The sequence below is a fragment of the Phyllobates terribilis genome, unplaced genomic scaffold, assembly GCF_046119375.1.
Source record: "Phyllobates terribilis strain yellow unplaced genomic scaffold, ASM4611937v1 Scaffold_8__6_contigs__length_399053987, whole genome shotgun sequence".
Taxonomy (NCBI): Eukaryota; Metazoa; Chordata; class Amphibia; order Anura; family Dendrobatidae; genus Phyllobates; species Phyllobates terribilis.
The window spans coordinates 244676536-244685679 of NW_027362768.1; positions in this window are offsets into that span (position 1 = coordinate 244676536).

Here is a 9144-nt window from a genome sequence, read left to right on the forward strand (position 1 = left end):
AGTAGAGTAGAGTAGAGTATTAGCTCAGTGGGGTCCCTTTTCTTTCTCTCCTATGTTTAAGCTGTTGTGGTCAGCAAGGTCCTCTTTCTCTCCTCTCTCCCACATGTGTTTTCCCGGCAATTACACGCTTGCAGTGTCGAGATTTACGCAAATTTATTCACAGCAAATTAAATTTGAGGGAAAATTCTGTGAAGCCAGTCAATTCAAATTTCAAAAGATCTGCTCATGTCTTGTCGTGAAGCCTCCACGACTGGGAGCAATGCCTGTTTCCATTTCCGTTCATTAGTTTTTTCCTCCAGATTACATACAAGCTAATTGATCAGTGGAAGACTGAGATTGAGTCGAATTTCCTCAAATCCACAATTTCATGTGAATTCGAACAATCTGCAACAAGATTCACAGTTCCCAATTAAAGAAAAAATGCCAACGCAATTTCACATATACTGTATGGGGTGAATGGGCTAATGGCATCTGCCGTGGCAAAGCATTCTTCCCCATAATGCCTTGCAGCCATCCGATCACAGTATCACAACCATTCAGGTTGACTATCACATGCAGTATAAAACATAGAAGCCGACCAAAGAACGTTTTTTTATGCCTGAACTGTATAGGGATAGAAACGCTCAAAGCACACAGGATAGGGAAAGATAAAGGCCTAATGCGATTGTCATGTACTACTTCAGTGCTGATGTACCAGATTAAAAATGGAAGAAAAAAGAGATAGGAAAAAATGCCAGACATAAATACAAATAAATAACTGTTATTGTAATGAATAAAAAGAATATGATGTATAAAAATAAAAATAATACAATAGGCATGACAGGCATGAAAAGGAGCATACACAAAGGTGGATAGGGATAATAAATGGCTTTGGCGATAGGGCTATGTAGCACCCCGAGGGCTCGGCTGCTACAGGGGTATTGCACCTCAGACCAGAGATGTGATATTCCACTCCCGGGTAAGGATGGAGTGTGGACCAGGACTCGTTTAGCTGCATGCACCACACACACCCCATTTCCGAGGGACAGCTCAACGGTGCTCCCACTAGACAGAAGTGCAGGCACGATAGCATCTGTCCCTGGCTGGAGTGGGGCGGGGAAAGGAAAACCCAGTGGTGTAGGAGCAGATAGGGGTGGGTCTCTGGGCATAGGCAGGAGCCCATTGGTTGCTAGTCACCTGGGCTCGGGTGTCAGAAGGAGGTATATAAGGTGGGCACCATCTTAGAACAGGGTTCAGTTCAGTCCAGTTCAGTTCAGTGGAGACAGTCTGAGGAGAAGACAGGAAGCATAGCCCCTGCATGGGCTCTGCTCTGCAGGCAGGCCTTGTCAGGAGGCTGGAGCCTGAGAGAGAGAGAGAGAGAGAAGAAAGAACAGAAAGGAAAGTAGGAAAGGAACTGGAACAGAGGAGAAAGGAAGCAAGGAACACAGAGAAAGGCCCAGAGACACGAGGACAGAAGGAACCCCATATGCCCAGAGGAGATACAGGGTGAAGGGTTGGCAGAACAGGGTACCGGAACCCAAATTGGTGGAGGCAACAGATTCCTCAGCCAAAGACCGGAGGTTGTTACCACATCTTGGTGCGACCCCTCACTACATCCACCAGAAAGGCATACCGTATAGGGTCAGGGAAACCGGAGAGAGGTTTCGCCAACAGAAGGCCCGAGGAAGCTGGACAAAGGTGGGTCACTGGTGGGGACGGCCAGAGAAAGGAAAGAGAAAGGAGCTCTGAACCACACTCCGGAATTGCCTGGGAGTTGACCGAGTCCCTCACCTGGTGGACGCAGCATGACTCGGGCGGTCCTAACTGCGCACAAGTGACCTGATAAAGAACTGTGAGTAAAGCATTGAAAACTGCAACTGCATGTCTCTGTGGTTCCTCGCCGCACCAGCACCATCAGTACTGGGACACTCACACCATCACCACCATCATCCACATTAGCTGCCCTGAGGCAATACTTCTCCCGTGGGGAGTCATCCCATACTCAGCTGCGCAAACAACATCAGCTTCAGCGGTCTGCAGCGCAGCGGCGGTCCCCACTGACCGCAATCCACGGGTGGCGTAGTCGGACATTTGCTATACATTAAGACTGCCACTGGTTTGACCACCCTGGGCACGGACCGGGTCACCGCCACACGGAGACTACAACCCCCAGCATCCTACTACAGGCCCGGTTCCGGGTTCCCCTGCACAACACAGGCCCAGGGGGCGCATCAGCTACATAAGGAATATATTAACTAAATATGGCATAAAAATCATCACCACCACTAAGTGTGTGATTGAGAATTATACATCTCTGATATACAAAAGCAACACCTCAGAAAACACAAATGCACCATCTGAACAGCCAGGTTCAGTAGTACCTAGACTGTGTTCCTTCTCAGGCAGATCTTTTGATCCCCAATCCCATGGATTTCGGTGTCAACAAATTGGATCTGTGGCAAGAACTGGCCCCATTCACTATGGGAGTATCATCGTGTCCAACCTCCAGTGTCATGTCAGACAGGTTATTCAGTTTGGTCAGTGGATTTGTCACACCAAAACAGACCAAGTCATCTACCACAAGCATGGAAATCTAACATTTGTCAAATGCATCAGGCATGGATCAGTGCACTTTCATGCACCAACGACTCATAGTATCTGCCTGTGTCTGTCTGTCCACTGACTGTCATCTACACTGTTCTGCTGTTGCCAATGCCAATGGACAACACTCTGTGGGGCATCTACTCACTGTTCAACATGTCATCTACACTGTAGTACCACAGCTAATGGGGCTGCTGCTGCTGGCCCTAAACAGCCAAGCATCTCCTTGCCTGCCCCGTCCTAATTCTCTACTGTGCTGCATCTCTCACGGCCACTTCACAGTCACGCCAGCCACAGACCTCATGTCTGTTCACTGTTTAATAGTGCTTGACTGGGAAATTTTCTCTCATGTTTTTGTACCCTTAAAAAACTGCTCTGAATATAGTGTTAATTTTTTATTTGTCTTGATGACAACAAGCCAGAACTTCTTCACATTCAAAACAAGGCACAGTTTTGTCATCAGAAATAAGCGGATAACTTTTGGCTTGATAAAAAGCCCCTGTGATTAGCAAACTAATAGAGCACCTCAAAAAAAGGATTTATTTCACTACTGTTGAGAAGCCATTACTTTTTTGTCTCCCTATTAAAGGGATACATTTTGGACAGCTTATAAAAAAATCACTTCTTCATTAAGAAAAGTACTTAATACCCCCCAAACAGGGATAATTGTTGTACCCAACTGTGTAAAATGCCTGTCTATGAACAACCGCTATGCATCTTCCCACAAATATAACATTTTTAGACCGTTTTTTAGACCATTTAGACAATTTAGGTATAGGTTACCTCTGACTCCCATCTGTTTTCAATATTATATAGCCTGTGTTTGCATTACAGAGCTCAAAATATGTTCAATTGACTCCAAGAAGAACTCAGTGTTCTACACAAATTTTCCAGGCAATTAGAGGCTTTTTAATTATGTGTTTTGTGCATATTCACCGCAGGACAAATTTTGGGGGGGAAATTCTGTGAAGTCATTGATTTTGAATTTTAAAAGATCCGCTCATTTCTACTCCAGATCCTACTCAACAGACATTACCTTATTCCCAACAGCCACAGGGTACAATGTTGATTCCACAGACCAACCTCACTCATTTTGCTCATGCAAAATAAAGCGCTACTAAGCAGTTTTTCAACTTGAAACCCTGGGATGCAAAAGCCATACAGTGGTTCCCCATGAACTACAACAGAGAATTATTGTGAGCGACAATTCCTGGAATATTCTGACTGCCTTATGGTTGGGCAAAGTAACTTGTGCTCCTTCATGGCCCACATCCTGAATTTAATAATTCAACATTTCTTTCACAAATATCTGCTGGAGGAGAGTGATGGCTATGTACATGAAAGTATCATCTTATTTCAACTGTTCTTATGTGGCAAAGCAAGCCATACTGGCTCTGCCAGAGCACCATCTGATTTGGAACATGGCAACCCACTGAAATTCAACACTACATATGTTGGAGCCTCTGTATGAGCAGCGTAAAGCAGTGACAGATTACATCATGCCGCAGCCAAACTTGAGTGTGTGTTACTCTGACATCTGCCATTGGTAGCTGATGAGGGATGCATATCGCCTACTGAAGCCCTTTGATGAGGTGACAAAAGTTGTCAGTAGGGACAAGTGTATAATCAATTATGTAATCTCATTCATATTTATCCTAGAAAAAAATCACCAGAATGGAAGAGGGTATGGAGGAAGAACAACAACTTGCACATATTCAGCACCATCCTATGTCTGTTGGGGACTCTCAAGGTCTATGTTAAATGCAGCAGGATTTAAAGGAAGAGGGGGAGGAATAGAAGGATGATGAGCAGCTGCAGGTGGATGTTGAAGGGAACATAGAGTTGAGGACAAGGCTGACAGTCAGAGTGAAAATGACAATGATGATTCTGGCCAGACAATCAACTGTCACAGCGAGGTAATGAAATTTAATCAATATCAATATTCACCTGCCAAATCCACCACCATTCTGGCACTGCTACTCCAGTGATCCCCATAATTTTTGTTTACTTTTCTACAGTATGGAATGTTAGTAAAATGATTTGCCAGATGCTGTTCCAGTGGTCATATCGATAGTTCATTGTTGCTGGGTCAGATCTCACATCAGTAGCCTATGGCCGTTGGACCCGAGCTCTGCTATACTTCTCCTACCTGCCAGCATCTCTGTCACTTCTTCTTACTAATAAAACTCTCTGATGTCAGTGTTGCACCAGGCCTACTAATCAGAACATGTGCTGGGTATATCAGAAGGTAGTAGGAGGTGGGCAGGGTATCTGATCTGGTGGTCACAGACTACCAACATAGCCACTAGACCAGGTTCCTGCTAATCTTTATATTCAACTCTGTAGCACAGCATCAGTTTTGTAAAGTTAAGGCTGATGAGCTAGGACTATTGGTGATGCTAGAGCAGGAGGATGTTTAACACTTATGTATTTGATTGCCTAATTTTATAAAAGAAAAAGCTAAAGGATTATTCCCCAAAATCAATTTGTCCACTATCCATAGAATAGGGAATAATTTGCTGACTGTTGGAAAGCTGACCTCTGGGACCCAAGCGATACCAAGATCAGGGCTTTGAAACTCTGATAACGAGGCACTGCAGCCCTGTACTGAGTGGAGCGGAGGTGCACAGCACTCAGCAGTCCCATGGACAATGACTGGAGCAGAGGCCACGCATGCGTATGTGGCACCCCAGGGGTCTGGTTACCACAGTAATAGAAATATTACGTCTGAGAGCAGGTGGGAGGTTTCCTGGTCAGGAGCCCTTAAACATGCAACATCTCCTGTCCCAGGCCAGATAGGGGAGGAACCTGCCCTATATAAACTGGATCTGGGGCGGGGTTAGTCAGTCAGAGCCTGGAGTGAAGTTCCAGACACAGGGCAAGAGACAGCTAGGAGCTCTGTAGGAGTAGGAGCTGAGTGCCAGGGACTGGAAGCAGATATTGCTCGTCCTGGCTGAAGAGACTACGACCGGACAACGGAGTCCGAGGCTGTGGGAACCTCGTAAGTCCAGCAGCAGAAACCAGCTGGCAGGGGATTCCAGGTCCTCTGGCCATAGAAGCCCGGAGGCTCAGTCACAAGGAAGGGACCAGCACCGCCATCGAGGAGCGGAGGCTATCAGAAGGCCCCAAGTCACCAGCCATACGGATGAGCACCACATGGTATTCTCAGGGACGTGGGCTACTTCCACTTGCTTACAGCAAGGTAGCCAGGAAGAGTGCAGATAGACGGGGAGGCCTACAACTCCACCTGGCCAGGGGAACTCCTGATTGCTCGCAGACTGACCAGGCCCCTTATGCTAGCCAGTACTCCCGGGAGGGTCTGCCTTAATATCATCAGTAAAGACCCTGAACTGCAGTGCAAAGACTCTGAGTCGTTCCTGCTTTCTCACCGCATACAGCACTACTAGTACTGGGACGCCCGTGCACCATCACTCCCATCATCCACATTCCCTGCCCTGAGGCCATACTCTTCCCGTGGGGAGTTATCCCATCTTTAGCTGCACACACCACACCAGCTTCAGCGGACTGCCTCGCAGCGGCGGTACATCCTGACCGCAATCCACGGGTGGCGTAGTCGGACATTAAACCACAAAAACCCTATAAAGACTGCCACTGGTTTGACCACCCTGAGCCACGGGACCGGGTCGCCGCCACGGAGACTACAACCCCCAGAGACCCGGCTCCGGGTATCCCACACACGTGCACACTCGGCCCAGGGGGCGCATCAACTTTGGTGTAGTCGGCAGGATTTCGTGCCCGCAACCACCGAGTACTGCGTGCCTTCAAAAGACAGTCATACCTGCCGTGGTGAAGGTTCCCGCCATCAAGAGCCGTTTCCCGCCATCTTCAGAAGTTTCCCGCCATCCGCAGCTGTTTTCCCGCCATCCGCAGTCGTTTTCCCGCCATCGGACACCATCTTCGGGACGCCGCGCGGGAAGAAGAGGGGCGTGGACGCTGAAAGCGCGCGAGACCCGAAGCTCCGCCCCATGCACCGACGCTGCGCAAGGTCCTGGAAGGGAGAGAGAGAGCGACGCTGACGTCACCAGGACGTCAGCGTCGTCCGGAGCAGCACCAGCGGAGCCGCGGACTACAGAAGAGGATCGTCGGAAGGTAGGCTACACTTAACTATGGGGGAGGAAGATGACGGACACGGAGGGACCCTCTACCACCAGCGCGGCCACTGCCGCAGTAATGCCATTTACAATGCCTTACATCCCCGGAGCGGCATGGCTGCCCCAATACTCAGGGGAGTCGCATACCCTAAGCGACTTTAAAGAGAGACTGTACAGCCTATTTAAGGCCCAGCGTGAAGTAAAGTCCTGGTCAGTCCGGGACAAGGAGACCGTAAAGGAGATCTTGGCCCGTCTGAAGGACACTTTTGATACCCGCACCTCAGCCGAGATCAAAATGAGATTTTATGGGTGCAAGCAGCGGGCCCAACACAGTATAAGAGACTATGCTTTGAGTTTGCAAGAGGCCCTAGGAGCCATTAAACAGGCAGACCCTGACAGTGTGCGGAATGCAGATGAACTGTTAACTGAGCAATTCATTGAGGGTCTGCTGTCCAACGCCCACCAAACACAGTTGCGTGCAATGGCCTTGCAGAACCCTGGTTTAGACTTTGCAAAGTTCAAGGACAGGGCCATCCGGGTGCTCCGAGAACCGGCACCGGGTAGCGCTGTAACCCACCGGCGCCCTGCTATTACCTATCATCAAGAGGCGGCGCCCTTGTCTGCAGAGCCTGTAGGAGCTGGTGCGCAGGCTTTGGACAACAACCCGGCTACAGACCTGCACCATCAGGTCCAAGAGCTAACTAAAAGCGTAGCCGCGCTAACCCGAACTGTGCAGTCTTTACAGGTCTCTCCTCCAGGAAGGATCAAGCTGGCCACCAGTCCGGAGGACATCCCGTGGCACCAACAGAGGAGGATCCCATCGTCCATAGGAAGACCCAGCGACAGATACAACGAGGACGGACGGACAACCCATCTGCCGCCGCTGCAATCAACCCGGACATATGGCAAGGTACTGTCATTTAAACGGGCACAACCTGGGGCAGAGGGCCAACCCCCAGGCATAAGATCATCAGGCCCATCGAACTGGTGTGATAAATACGTAGGGGGACGTCCGGTCTTGCCTGTGGTACTGGATGGCATTCCTATGAGTGCCCTACTAGACTACTAGACACTGGGTCACAGGTGACTACCATCCCGTACGTGCTCTTTAAGCGGTACTGGAATGACTCGGACATAACCCGCTACCCAGATGACGACCTGAGTATCATCGCCAGCAATGGTCAGCCCGTGCCGCAGGTGGGGTTCAAAGAGGTGACCATTAAGATCGGTAAAGTCGAACTAGTGGCACAAGGACTGATTATTGTGGACATTGACCGTCATGAGAGTCACCCTAGAATAACCTTGGGAACTAACGTGATTGAAAATTGTCTTGCAGAGGTGATTCTCATTTTACAGCAGGTTGTCAAGAACGCCAGTTCCAGCCAGCAGCGTGTCCTCCAAAAAGAGATCCGGGCACTGATGAAACGGCAACAGGTGGAATTATCTGGTGGTGAGATTGGTAGCGTGAGATTGTGTGACCCGTTCCCTATTGCCATGCCCCCGAAAAGTGAGATGATGATCTGGTGCCGGGCAGCTATTGGTCTAAGAGGTAGAGACTACCAAGCAATGGTAGAGCCCGTCTACTCAGATAGTAGGCCCACCATTTTGGCAGCACGGGGAGTGGTCGATGTACGCCATGGGAGGGTGCCCGTCCGCATCGTAAATATCGGGGAGAGAGAAGTACACCTGCTCCGGTATGCCACGCTAGCCAAATTGTTCACCATAAACCAAAATTCTGTAAAGGCCGTAGAACCCTTGCCTCTATCTCAACCAGAGGAAGGTAACGGCTCTAAGAAACAAATGGAGGACTGGTGTCAGCAACTGCATTTGGGTACTGACTCCACTCCCTCACACCAAAAACAGGGAGTCTACCGGGTGGTTCAGGAGTATGAAAGAGTCTTTAGTAAACACCCCCTAGACTTCGGGCGAGTAAAGGGGGTAGAGCATCACATCCCCACAGGAGACCATCCACCCATAAAGGAAAGATACCGACCTGTACCCCCTGCACACTATCAGCATGCAAAGGGGATGTTGCAGGACATGAAGGAGGCTGGGGTAATCAGGGACAGCTGTAGCCCCTGGGCAGCTCCACTAGTTCTAGTGAAAAAGAAGGACAACAAAATGAGAATGTGTGTAGACTACAGAAAGGTCAACCGTATCACACACAAAGATGCATACCTGTTACCTAGAATAGAAGAATCTTTAGCTGCATTAAAATCTGCTAACTTCTTCTCCACTTTGGATCGTACTAGTGGGTACTGGCAGGTTCCTGTAGCAGAGGCGGACAAGGAGAAGACTGCATTCACCACCCCGATGGGTCTCAGCGAATTCAACTGTATGCCGTTCGGGCTCTGCAACGCACCAGGAACCTTCCAGCAGTTGATGGAATGCTGTCTGGGACACCGGAATTTCGAGACGATTCTGTTATACCTGGACGATATCATCGTTTATT